The sequence below is a fragment of the Cnephaeus nilssonii genome (assembly GCF_951640355.1).
Source record: "Cnephaeus nilssonii genome assembly, chromosome: 10".
NCBI lineage: Eukaryota > Metazoa > Chordata > Mammalia > Chiroptera > Vespertilionidae > Cnephaeus > Cnephaeus nilssonii.
The window spans coordinates 2,337,844-2,350,982 of record NC_137081.1 but is presented as its reverse complement, the minus strand read 5'-3'; positions in this window follow the sequence as shown (position 1 = coordinate 2,350,982).

The following is a 13,139-nucleotide window of genomic DNA, read 5'->3' as shown; positions in this document are numbered from 1 at the left end:
TCTTTCTGTTACTTTTCTTGCCAGAGCGGTTAACAGAAACTTCTCTGACCTCCACTAGCCAAGCCTGACCCTCACGTCCCTCTGGTTCCGCCTGCAGTGCTTGGGCAGGGAGCTCAGGCGGCGGTTCTCTGATGGCGTTAGCTCCTTGGACACCTCATTTTTTGACAATTGCTCGCCGGAGCTGGGCCCACGGATATTCAGACCACACGTCAGCCTGCTCCACTTTCTAGACCAAGCCGGACGCTCAGACGGTAGAATAAACAGCCTCAGCTTCCCACGGAGGCTGGTTCTGGTGTTACGCTCCCACGTCTGGCAGCTGCGGCCTCCTCCCTGCTCAGGGCACCCCAGTCCTCTCAGCTGCCAACTGGACCTGGCCCGTGCTGGCCACTCCCACCCCAGACCACCTGACAAGGTCCACTTCTCTTTGCTGCAGGTTTCAAATGGCAGGCTGTGGGTAGCCTTCTTGGAAGCTGTGAATCCCCTGAAATCGCCCATAAAACAGTCTGTGTTTGTGTTTTTCTGACTGTAGCTTTAGCAGTTTTTCAACAAAATTTAAAAACAACATATTTTAGAGATACTTACTGAAAGGTGTAAGAGTGCAATATTCTGATATCGACAGCCGATATAGAAGAAAGTTAAAGAAATCTACATTGTTCTTGCTCCCATATGTCCTGTGCCCAGCAGTGGGCATTTCCTCTGTCGCCTGATGGCCCACCTGGCCCTCTGCTGTCTCCTTCCTGTGTGGGTAACTAGTAGGAATTGGACCTCGGACCCGTTACCAACGTCCCGTGGCTGTTGCGTATTCTGCCCAGAAGACAGCTGCCAGCTGTCCATTTCCTAAGTATAGTTGGTTCTCTCCCCGATGGGGTCCCTCATGTCTCGACGTGGAAATGCCAGTAACAACGGAGCGATCTTGACGCTGCTTCCTGGGCCTCCCTACCCCTCGCGGTCAGTTCCCTGAGCCAAAGGTCTCCCAGGGTCGGTGTCTCCTTACAGGCAAACCTTCTGCCAGGGTCCAACTTCTTATGTCACCACATCAGCTTGTGAAACTGTTGGCCAAGCACAAGATCTCAAATACCAAAATCTGGGTTTCTCCTCAGTCTATTCCTCTCGTGTCAAGTTTGTTATTATAATCAGGGAAGACAAAAAGAGAATAATAAAGTATATGGGTAATCATATTCCCTAAATTTAAAAGAGGGATTAAAGTCTAAAACTTGGTCCACATTTGGGGTAAAACAATTGGAAGTGAGGCTGCCTTGGAAAAATGGTGACGTATGGTTACCATAGTGAAGTAGAACCATCATACTGTTGCTGTGGGAGGCTAAAAGTAACCTTGGGAAATTAGACTTGAATGAATATTACTATAAGACTCTAAATGGGAGATCTTAGAATGCCTTACAGCATTCAGGCACACCCTTTTTCACGCGTCGGGAAGGAAATCAATGCACGTTTCTTGCTTGCATCACCATCTCCTGGTGCATTTTTCTTTGAATAGCAACTGTCCTGCCACCAAAGGCATTTCTGGGCCAGAATGGACCAAGGGTTCCTTACAGTTACTTTCTGTTGATTTCAGAGAGAGAGGAAGGGAGAGTGAGACAGAAACATCAGTGAGAGAGAAACACCAATGGGCTGCCTCCTGCACGCCCCCTACCGGGCATCGAACCTGCAACCTGGGCATGTGCCCTGACAGGGAATCAGACCTCGACCTCGCGGTGCATGGGATGCCGCTCACCCACTGAGCCACGCGGCCGTCCATTGCGGATGACTTCTGTCTGCCGTGTGGGGCCGGTGCCCAGGCGGCAGGTTCCTGCTGGCCTCCGCCTGACGGGCTGCCTTCTTTCCGGCGATCGCTCCTGAAGCGTTCCCCTCTCAGCTCGCCCTGCTCCGCGTGGGATGGGGCCGTGGTTGGGTGAGGCTGGAAGATCAGAACATGGACCAGGAGCCTGGACTGGGAGGGAATCTCGGAGGGCATCTGCTCACCCTGTTCAGCTGGGGGAGTGGGTCAGGCTTGGCAGGGGGTGCTCCCTGCTCACCGGGTCAGAGCTGAGGCCAGCACCTGCTCTCCTGGGTCCCGGGCACAAGCTCTTCTGGTGCCACCATATGGCTCCCTGGGCACGTGGCTCGTTTCTGAGCTGCTGCAGCTGCTTGTCCGTCCTCTTTCAGGTGGAAGGAGTAGAATCCCAGTGTGACAGAAATGGAATCCTTCTGACATGCGTCTCCCTTCCTATACAGACACTCAAATCTCACCTTCCTCACCATCTTCATTTTGAGAACAGGATTTAAATAAGCAGCCCCACATTGCTCTCAGCAGTCTTGGGACCACAGTTATTATGCTGAGCAAAGACAGGACACTCCCATTTTTCACTGCATTAGTCATCATCTTCTGATCCCAGTAAGACAATCAGGTGTCATTAGCTAAGGTGCCTGTTCAGAAAAGGATGGTAATTTAAAATTATAGAGGAAAGCAGCAATGTAAATGAGTTACTGAGGATACAAAATTAGGCAGCCTAAGGTAATTCTCAGCCCAAACATTTTCGTTTTCATGGACCAGTAGAAGAAAATGAGATGATCACTGTGTATCTGACGCTGCAGCGTGTGGTATTGTCTGTTTATTCATAGGAAACTGTACTTCTGCATTGACAGACACTAGCTTTGTGACAGAAATGACTGTAGTTGATCCAACAGAATTTTACTTTCACAATAAGCTCAAGCACACTTATTTCACAACTAGAGGCCTGGCCTGTGCCCTCTCACAATCCGGGACCCCTCGGGGAATGTCGGACTGCCAGTTTCGACCAGATCCCCACAGGTCCGTCCGAAGGACCCCACCGGTGCACGAATCTGTGCACCAGGCCTCTAATATGCATATAAGATCTTTGGTTAATCTCTTCTCCCCTCCCCCCCACCTTCCCTCTGAGATTCATCAGTCTGTTCCATGTTTCCATGGCTGTGCATTGAGCATCTGCCTCCTGGTGGTCAGTGAGCATCATAGCGACCGGTCATTCTGGTCATTCCACCATAACTATCGCTTCGGCTTTTATTCTATAGATAGTGCCTAGCATGAGAACCAACCTATAGCAAGAATTAATAAATGTTTATCAAATTGAATCTTGTCCAAATTTTAAAAACAAAGTATTTATTTACATGGCAGTGACTATTTTGATGTACAAAGAATTATATCATGAGCAATATAATTTGGATTGTTTTGTTAGAAAATTGGCACTTTTCAAACATTTTATTCAACTAATAGAGGGTTTCAGGACAAATTTTCACCATCAAAGAGATTTGGGGAGTTGGGGTTAGGGAAAAGTAAAAGTACGGGCAGCATTAAAATTACCTTATAAATTTTATTGCACATTGGAAAGAATGTTGAATGACTATACAAATTTGAGTGTTTTAGTAATTAATTGGGTAGTTCAAATTTTTGACTTTCATGAAATTTATATTTGGACTAGATTTTTAAATATGTTTGGATTTTGTTTATTTTAAAATTAACTTGATCACATTCTCTTCATCAACATTTGGAATTTAGTTTTGGATTCTGAGACTCATATCAACCCAAGTCTTAGGATCGGAGGCACAGGCTTCTAATACGTGGGAAAGACCCTGCGGGCCTGCGGTGTGCTCAGAGGAGGGGGAGGGAGCCTGATTTTGCCTCTGTGACTTGGGGCTGCCCCTGGGGAAGGAATGGGTGCTGGAGCGCGCAGGTCCTGTCTGTGTGTTTGATGAACGGACATAACCGCTGTGTGCAGGTGGCAGGGCAGCGTCGCTGGGGTTCAGAATGATGACGGTGTCTGGGATGGAAGAGGGGTGCCTGATGCGTTCAAATGACAGGAGCGCTGCTGCCAGGTGGGCAGGAGCGGGGCGGTGCGGGACTGCCCACGGGGGTGGCGGGGGGCCAGGTTCACATTCCTCCCGGCGCTCTCGGAGGCGTTTTCTGCTGCTGGAACACGGGCCTCAGGCTTCGGGACAGCGGAGGCGCTCTGACTGCGGTGTGGTGTCAGGGGGATGTCTGTGTGCGGCCGGGGTGGCAGCGGTCAGTGGGGGGTGCTGGGGGCGGGGAGGGGGCACAGCCCCGAAGGGCAGCAGGTGGCTGTGGAGGTAGTCAGCCCCGGAAGTGCTGAGGCAGGCCTCCCTCTCTCCTCCCCCGACGGGAAGCCTGGGTGCACGTGTGTTTGGCTTGTGCCCGCCCCAGACAGGTGGAGCCGGGCTACAGGCCGCCTGGTGGCTCGGGGCGGGCGGGGAGCTCCCTGGCCAGAGCAGCCTGGAGTGTCTAGCTCAGCCCGGGCCCCCGACGCTCACACCCTCATCGCTGCCGTCGGGGAAGCATTCCCATGCCCGCCCGCACCGGGAACGTCCCGGGACCAGGCAGGGGCCACAACTGTCATCTCTGAAATTATAGCCCAGCCTGTGCTTCAAAGGTAACATTACCTTAACCGAGAAGATCTCAGTTGTAGTTTCCGGCAAGATTTTGTGAGAAGAATGAAATGCCCACGGGCAATCAGCGGAGGACCTACCTGTGTGACCTCGAGGTTCCTAATGAGCGCCTCCAGGAGGCGTCCGGGCCGCGGTCTCCAGGGTGAGACAGTATCTGCCAGCTCGCCTCCGGCCTGGCTGGTGGCAGCTCTGAGATGTTCCTCCCTCCATTCGCTCCACCGCATTACGTGGCCATCACCATCTCTCTCCTCAATACCCTGACGCCTTCTCACTGCCTTCCACGCCACTAGACAGCTCCTCTCAGTTTCACCCCTGCCTCCAGAGTGCCCTTGGATCATTTCATTCCTTTGTTGGAGAGTGTCCAGTGTGCCTTTAAGAATCATCTTGTACTTCTCAGTGGGGCATACACTGTCCTTCATCACCGGGCCCGAGTTCAGTGTTTCTCCACAGCTCATCAGCTGCAGCTCCATCTCCTCCCAGGCCTCTCACACGCCCTCCACATGCGCAGTAAGCTTTGATTCCTACGCTCTGCAGGGGCTCCAGAGTCCCTTTGAAATATTACTTTTTAATGCCTCCTGAGAGTTCATGTAGAAGAAAAGTTGAAATAGTAAGGAATAGACTGAAAAAATAGATTGGAGTCTACAAAATAAAAAGAAAAGATACTGAATTAACAGGTGAAGGGGTTTGGAATTTATTAAGTAGACAGTGAAGAGTTCTGAAGACTTCCGAACAAGAAATAACTCATCGCGGTGATTCTTTAAAAACTTCGATTTGTTTTAGAGGGCAGATCAGACAGCAGAGAGATGGTCTCTGCTCAGGTCACAGGTGAGTCCTGGGTGTGGAGAACACTGCTGGTGACAGTAGGTGCCCTATAAATATTTGTTGAACGAATGGATAAGTAGAGCTCCTTTTGACGATTGGTGCATATACATTCTCATTCTCTCGTTCTCTGTTTTGTTCTCTCTCTTCCTCTCTCACACATGTGCTCTTTCCTTTTCATACATTCTGACCTCTTTCATCATTTATTAATATAGGGTCACTTTCCAGCTTTATTATTGCTATTACTAGAAGCCCGGTGCACGAAATTCGTGCACGGCGGGGGGTTGTCCCTCAGCCCAGCCTGTACCCGCTCCAATCTGGGACTCCTGGAGGGATGTCCGACTGCCCATTTAGGCCTGATCCTGGTGGGATCAGGCCTAAACGGGCAGTCGGACAACCCTCTCACAATCCAGGACTGCTGGCTCCCAACTGCTTGCCTGCCTGCCTTCCTGATTGCCCCTAACCGCTTCTGCCTGCCAGCCTGATCACCCCCTAACCACTCCGCTGCCAGCCTGGTTGATGTTTAACTGCTCCCCTGCCAGCCTGTTTGCCCCCAACTTCCCTCCTCTGCCAGCCTGGTCACCCCTAACTGCCCTCTCCTGCAGGGTTGATCACCTCCAACTGCCCTCCTCTGCCGGCCTGGTCACCCCTAACTGCCCTCTCCTGCAGGGTTGATCACCTCCAACTGCCCTCCCTTGCAGGCCGGGTGCCTCCCAACTGCCCTCTCCTGCTGGCCATCTTGTGGTGGCCATCTTGTGTCCACATGGGGGCAGGATCTTTGACCACATGGGGGCAGCTATATTGTGTGTTGCAGTGATGATCAATCTGCATATTACTCTTTTATTAGATAGGATAGAGGCCTGGTGCACGGGTGGGGGCCAGCTGGTTTGCCCTGAAGGGTGTCCCTGATCAGGGTGGGGTTCCCTTGGGGTGTGGGGCGGCCTGAGCGAGGGGCCTGTGGTGGTTTGCAGGCCGGCCAAGCCCCCTGGCAACCCAAGCAGAGGCCCTGGTATCTGGGATTTATTTTCCTTCTACAATTGAAACTTTGTAGCCTGGAGCAGAGCCAAGCCTGCTGTTCCCTCCGGGGCGGCAGCCATTTCTGTGGCAGTTAATTCACCTTCTACAATTGAAACTTTGTAGCCTTAAGCGGGTGAGCCCGGCCAGGGTGTGCGGAAAGCTTTGCTTCCCCTGTTGCTGCCGGCAACCCTGGCCTGCTCTCTCAAGCTCCATTCTGCCGCCATTTGTTTGAATTTGTTTACCTTCTATAATTGAAACTTTGTAGCTTGAGTGGAGGCTTAGGCCTGCAACGGCTATGGAAAGCTTGGCTTCCTCTGTTACCTGGGAAACCTTGCTCTCTGTGGCTGTAGCCATCTTGGATTGGGGTTAATTTGCATACTCGCCCTGATTGGCTGGTGGGCGTGGCTTGGCTGGTGGGCGTGGCTTATGTAGCGGAGTGGTGGTTAATTTGCATACTACCGTTTTATTAGAGAGGATTATTACAATTCATGTTCAACAAATATTTCTTAATTACTTATTGTGTTCCAAGATGAATTTGAGAGTTTTCCCCCACACTTGGTTACATGTACTTCTCGCGAGAACCCGATGCGGTCGGAACCAATGTTCACGTTTTGCTCATGGTTGATGCCCAAAATTCATACCATTAAATAGAGGACATTTCTGGCTTCAGGAGTCAATCTCTTTGCACCAAAGCAATTGAACAATTAATGCTGTGATTTCTTTCTGGTCTCTGACTAGATCATGGTGGCTGAGTCAGCCACCTTTCTTTAAATAAAAATTTCAAGAGGTCAAGTGAAGAGGGATGATAGCTCTAGAGAGGAGCAGGGCTGAGGGCAGGTTCATTTCCTCCAAGGACGTGGAGGTGCAAATACATTCTAGCCTTGGGTGGAGGAAAAAGTATCGTGCAGAAGTGTGAGGACAGTCATACATCAAGATCATTTGAAGGGCGTGGTAGGGGATGGAATTAAGCCCTGAAGTGGACCATTCAATCAGGCCTGGGAAGGAAGCGGAATGCTTATTTTTTCAGTGACGTAAAGAAGTAGAGAAAATAGACACTGAGATAAAATTTCACGTAGGGGAGGGAAGGAGGTTGCACAAAATATCAGTAAATGTAGCCACCCGATTAAAGGTTCTAGATAAGGTGACTCCAAATTGGTTGGGCTCAGAAGAGTGGGGGAACTGGCTAAAATAATAGCCTCTAGGAATGCAGAGAGCCTGGCCCAACTTCGTGGCTTGGTGAGGAGTGTGGGTTCTGAAGTCCAACTGTCTGGGTTCCAGTCATGGCTCTTCCATGCACCAGCTGTGTGACCGTGGCACGGTCCTTCACCTGTGTGCTTCAGCCTCGTCTGCAAGCAGGAATGATACGGCACGGCCTCCCGGACGTGCTGTGTGAATCCCAGGAGTTCCTGTGCCCAGAGCTGAGGGACCTGCACTCTGTGAACCAGGAGCCTTGGACGAAGGGGGAGCTGTGCTGTGTGTGCCGGCTCCCTAGTACCTCGGGGATCATGCACATTGCTCATTCCTCTCATGTGGCATGTATTTTCCTTGGACGCTGTGGCTTAGCTGCAGACGGGACGTGGCACGTGCTCTCCTCCCTCCACGTCCATGGCCACACCCTCACGCGGGGGACGGCACAAGGATGACTACACCGGCCGTACTCCCGCCGGCTCTGTGACTGCGCGCTTCCTTTAATGGAATGGGTTCATTTTTAATCAAATGATGATGGATACTCAATCGAGGGTGATCCTAGAAAAGGGGACTCCGTTAAAACCTTACCTGGGAACTCTGGGATAAAAGGACAGAGGCACTTTATGATCAAGTACGCTACGCTCACCTAATGATTGCTTTTCCATCAGAAACTTGGGATCCTGCCCTAACCGGTTTGGCCCAGTGGATAGAGCGTCGGCCTGCGGACTGAAAGGTCCCAGGTTCGATTCCGGTCAAGGGCATGTACCTTGGTTGCGGGCACATCCCCAGTGGGAGGTGTGCAGGAGGCAGCTGATCGATGTTTCTAACTCTATCCCTTTCCCTTCCTCTCTGTAAAAAAATCAATAAAATATATTAAATAAAAAAAAGAAAGAAATGTTGGATCCTGAATAGGAAACTATAACCCATCTACTCCCTATTCATAAGTGAGTCAGTTGCTGGAGTTTGGCCATAACATACATAGTGAACCTTTTAACTTCAAGGCCAGCTGGAGAAAGAATGTAGGCTTTGCATTAATGAGAGGTTCGTTGCTTAAAACTGCCGCCTTCTTTTAATGTGACACGTGGACAGTTTTGGCTATTTTGGTATATAATTGCAACTAGTGATAATGGTATCAAGTTCAACAGCCAATTTAGAGAATTTTAGCAAAGGGAAAAATAATCTGAGATATTTGTTTATCCTATATATTGCTAAATTTATTCCCTGAAAATTTATTTTAATTAAATCTTTTTTTTTTTTGGTATGCCAAAGAAAACTACAGAATTGGCTATCCCTGTGACAAATGGCTTAAAAAATTCATTGCAAAATTTTGAGTTAAGCCTACTAATGCTCTCCTCCCCCAAATCCTTTGAAATGCTATAACAACCTTCTTTTTAGTGAAATCATCTTTTAATCTACCCACCAAAATAGCTTTAACGTTACTTTAAGGCTATTTTAATGATGTAGAAACATAGTTTGGCCAGGAATAAAATGAACATATTATGCAAAATCGCCAGATATGCCCAGAAATTTGAATTATTACTCAATCACAAGAATCTCCCAGAAATTCCTGTAGAACAATACTGGATCATGAATTAGTCCATTTTCTCGAGCAAGGGTTAGTTTCAAGGCTGTAGTAGAAATTAAAAATGTAGGAAGGATGAGTAAAATTATTAGGGTTAGTTGAAAAGAAGTACAGATTATTATAGCAGAAAGAACTTGAAAAATTTTAATATATTACATGTATGTGTAGCTATATGGAGTTTTATAGAGACTCAAAATCATGATAAAATATAATATTTACTAAAAGTCATTTTCTTTATTAATAAATGTTTGTATAATACACATCAATCTTTTTTTGGTCATCTTTTAAATTATTTTCCTTTCAGGAAAAGTACATGCAAAATAAACGTCCATTTATACGGAGTTGTTCTTCCACTAATGTCAGCCCCCGCTGCCAAATACTTTTGAAATAGTTTAGAATATGCTTCACCATCAACATCTGTTTCTCCTCAATTTCTAAAACATGGCAAAGGCTGAAGATAAGGGAGACTTCTCAGAAATGTCAGACTCGGTTGTACAAACATAAATGCTGACATACGCAGCTCTATCTCGACAGTGAAAACTCCAAGTTTGTGACATTGATAAAAGCGCATGCTGTTAGGAGAGAAACTGGCATTTTGTAAATTAAATACATAGATTTCCCTTTTCTAATATTTTTGGAACTAATAGGAAAGGCAAAATGTCATGCATAGGGTTCTGTTCATGATGTATGTTGCTGAGCCGATCTTTGTCTTAGATTTCTCCTCCACAGATTTATCGACTGATTAATTGATCCGTGAGCCCCCGTTGTGTGTTAATGACATTAACGTGTTCTGTCAGATATTGAGCGCACTGGCGAGCTACCGGGAAGCTTCCTCCGAGAACCTGGGAATAAGGGGGTGTCCTCTGGAAGTTGTGTTACGAAAACAACGCATAAGGTTCAGGAAAGAGACCTTCAAAGCTGTCACAGGCACGGGGGACCACGGGGGGAACAGGACGAGTGAACCCAGATAAGCCCGTTTCGGGACACTGACGGGGGGTGGGGTGGGGGGTGGGGGGCGGGAAGCTCAGAAAGCAGAAAGGCGAGTGAAGCCGTAACACGTCATAGCCCTGCCTGAAGCCAGAGCTCATCTGAAGTCAGCTCATGGCTTAAGCATCCCTCCCGCTGTGGGTGAAGCTGTCTAATATCTCCTCGAAGGTGCTTCTTTGTATGATCCAAAAGGCTGGAGTTTGGCCGCAGATATGATTCACTTGGCTTGCTTCGAGTTGTTTTTAAAAATATTTAATTAGTTTCGTAACACGGCTGTACCAGTAAATCACACATGTAGTGCTAAAGCAGCGCATGTTTATTATTTCACATCGTGGAGCTCAGAAGTCTGCAGTGGAGCTTTGGGGGGGAATGTGGGCAGCCTCACTCCTTTGGGCGGTCTCGGGGACAATCGGTGTCCTGTCTTCTGCCCCTGGGAGAGGCTGCCCCGTGCCTCCTCTGTGCCCCGCTTCCATCTTTAAAGCTACGCGTATGGACTCTTCAGCTCTCTCCGACTCTGCCTTGCTTCTGTCATCACCCTCCCTCTGCCTCCTGTTCCCTGGAGGGCCTGGTGGTGAAGCGGGGCCCACACGGGTCATCTCACCTTTAACACATCGGCAAGGTCTATTCCTGCCGGGTAAGGTTCCGTAGTCACAGGTTCCCAGAATTAGGATAAGACATGGGTGTCTTTGGGAGGCCATTATTTTGTCACAGTTTCCAACATTTGTACATCTGAAGGGAAACATTAAAAGGTGGAGTTCTAGAGTGTCTTAAAAAATTAGATCTGTCAACACTGGGTCTGTACTCCGTCATGTGAGGGATTGGCTAGTGTGAGTATCTGGCAGCTCTTTTGTTAAGGGCTTGTGGCTCTTCAGGTCACCAAAGTCTTCATTTGGGATTTCTTTGCTAATTGATATTTTCTGCCTGGCCTCTGAAGCATTTGAAATTTTGTTCTCTGTGGTAAAAGGATGCATCCTGTTCCTTTCATTAGTAAACTAGAGGCCCCGTACATGAAAATTCATGCACTGGAGGGGCGCTCCCTCAGCCCAGCCTGCCCCCTCTCACAGTCCAGGAGCCCTCAGGGGCAGGAGGTGACCCGATGATCAGGGGAAGGTGACGCCCCCATCACACCTCTGCTGCTGCCACTGCTGGCAGTGCAAGCCTCTACTGGCCCTGGTTACCTGAGCCTTGGGCCGGCCCTGGGCAGCTGGGGGCTAAAGGGACTGGGCACCACCATTTTATGGCTGTGGGTGCCACCATCTTTGAGGGCGTGGCAGTCAATTAGCATATTCCCTCCTTATTGTCTGTGGGCACCGCCATCTTTACGAGGGCGTGACAGTCAATTAGCATATTCCCTCTTTATTAGATAGGATATTTAAGTTTTCTAAGAAATTACCTTATTTTAAAAGTGATTTCTGATTATGTTTTCATTTCTCATCTACCGTATTTTCCGGCGTATAAGATGACTTTTTAACCCAGGGAAATCTCCTATACGCCCAGTCGTCTTATACGCCAGAAAATACAGTATATTTTCTGAGTGTGAGATACAAATGTTCTGTATCTGCTTAGAATTTATTTCTCATGAAAGTTTATCCATTTGAACTTTGAATCTATACTTCAGGCTCGTGAACATTTTTTTAATTAAGTTTATTGGGATGACATTGGTTAATAAAATGATATGGGTTTCAAGTGTACAACTGTCTTATACGAATGTAGGTAGGGGTAAAATCGGTCCCCGAGGCTGCAGAATGTAGGCTACGTTCCTGGCCAGTGATGAGCGCCCCCGTACTCCCTGGTGTGCTGCTCAGTGAGGCCCTGGGAGATGTGGAACTGGCCACTCCTTTCTGTTCCTAAATGTCAGCGTGTTGGAAACAGCATGTTCATAACAGGCAGCTGGAGGGATTCATGGTGTTGGAGCGATTCAAATTCTCAACAGCAGAGAAAAATGTAAGTGGGAATATTCTGAAATTACAGTGAACTTCATTATATGCATATATATTTCAACTCTTAATGGGGAAGATGATAACTCACAAACAGAGCATATTTTATTCCTGTATTATGCTATATTTCAATAAAAGTCTTACTGATAAACACCTTTTTATCTAAAAGTAGAATAAAGACTCCTATACATAACTAGGCAGAAGAAACTATAAATTTTATATTTGTATATAAAATACAGAAGTACTCTCAGAAAAAAACTCTTTTATTTGCTTTTGAAATAACCTGTTTCTTCTGCCTAGTTATGTACAGGAGTCTTTATTCTACTTTTAGATTAAAAGGTGTTTAATTTACTTTTAGATTAAAAGGTGTTTAATCTACTTTTAGATTAAAAGGTGTTTAACCCAGGAAAATCTTCTATACGCCCAGTCGTCTTATACGCTGGAAAATACGGTATATTTTCTGAGTGTGAGATACAAATGTTCTGTATCTGCTTAGAATTTATTTCTCATGAAAGTTTATCCATTTGAACTTTGAATCTATACTTCAGGCTCATGAACATTTCGTGCAAGGGGCTCAGCCTTCTCAGTCCCAGCTGCCTTGGCCCTCGCAGCCCTGGCTTCGTCCAGAAGGTTGTCTGGACAGTCGTTCTGTTGTTCGGCCTAATTAGCATATTAGCTCTTTATTAGATCGGATTTCTCTGCACTGAGCAGTATGGTAGCCACTTATGCCTACTGAGCACTTGAAATACGGCAATTACAAATTTATACATGCTATATGCAAATGTATGCAAGGGAAATGTGATATGTGATAAGTGTAAAATATACACCGTATCTTGAAGACATCGTATAAGAAGAATGAAATATTTCATTAATATTTTTATATTGTGTACATGTTGAAATGACAACACATTATTGAATATACTAGAGACCCAACACACAAAAATTCCTGCAAGAATAGGCCTTCCTTTCCCGGGCTGCTGGCACTGGCTTCCCTCCGGCACCCGAGACCCGAGCTGCTTCCCTCCTCCAGCCACCTGCAGGCACCCGGGACCCCAGCTGGCTACCCTCGGGCTCCCCGCAGGCACCTGGGACCCTGGCCGGCTTCCCTCCGGCCCTGGCTTTGTCAGGAAGGACGTCCGGAAGATGTCTGGTCTAATTAGCATATTACCCTT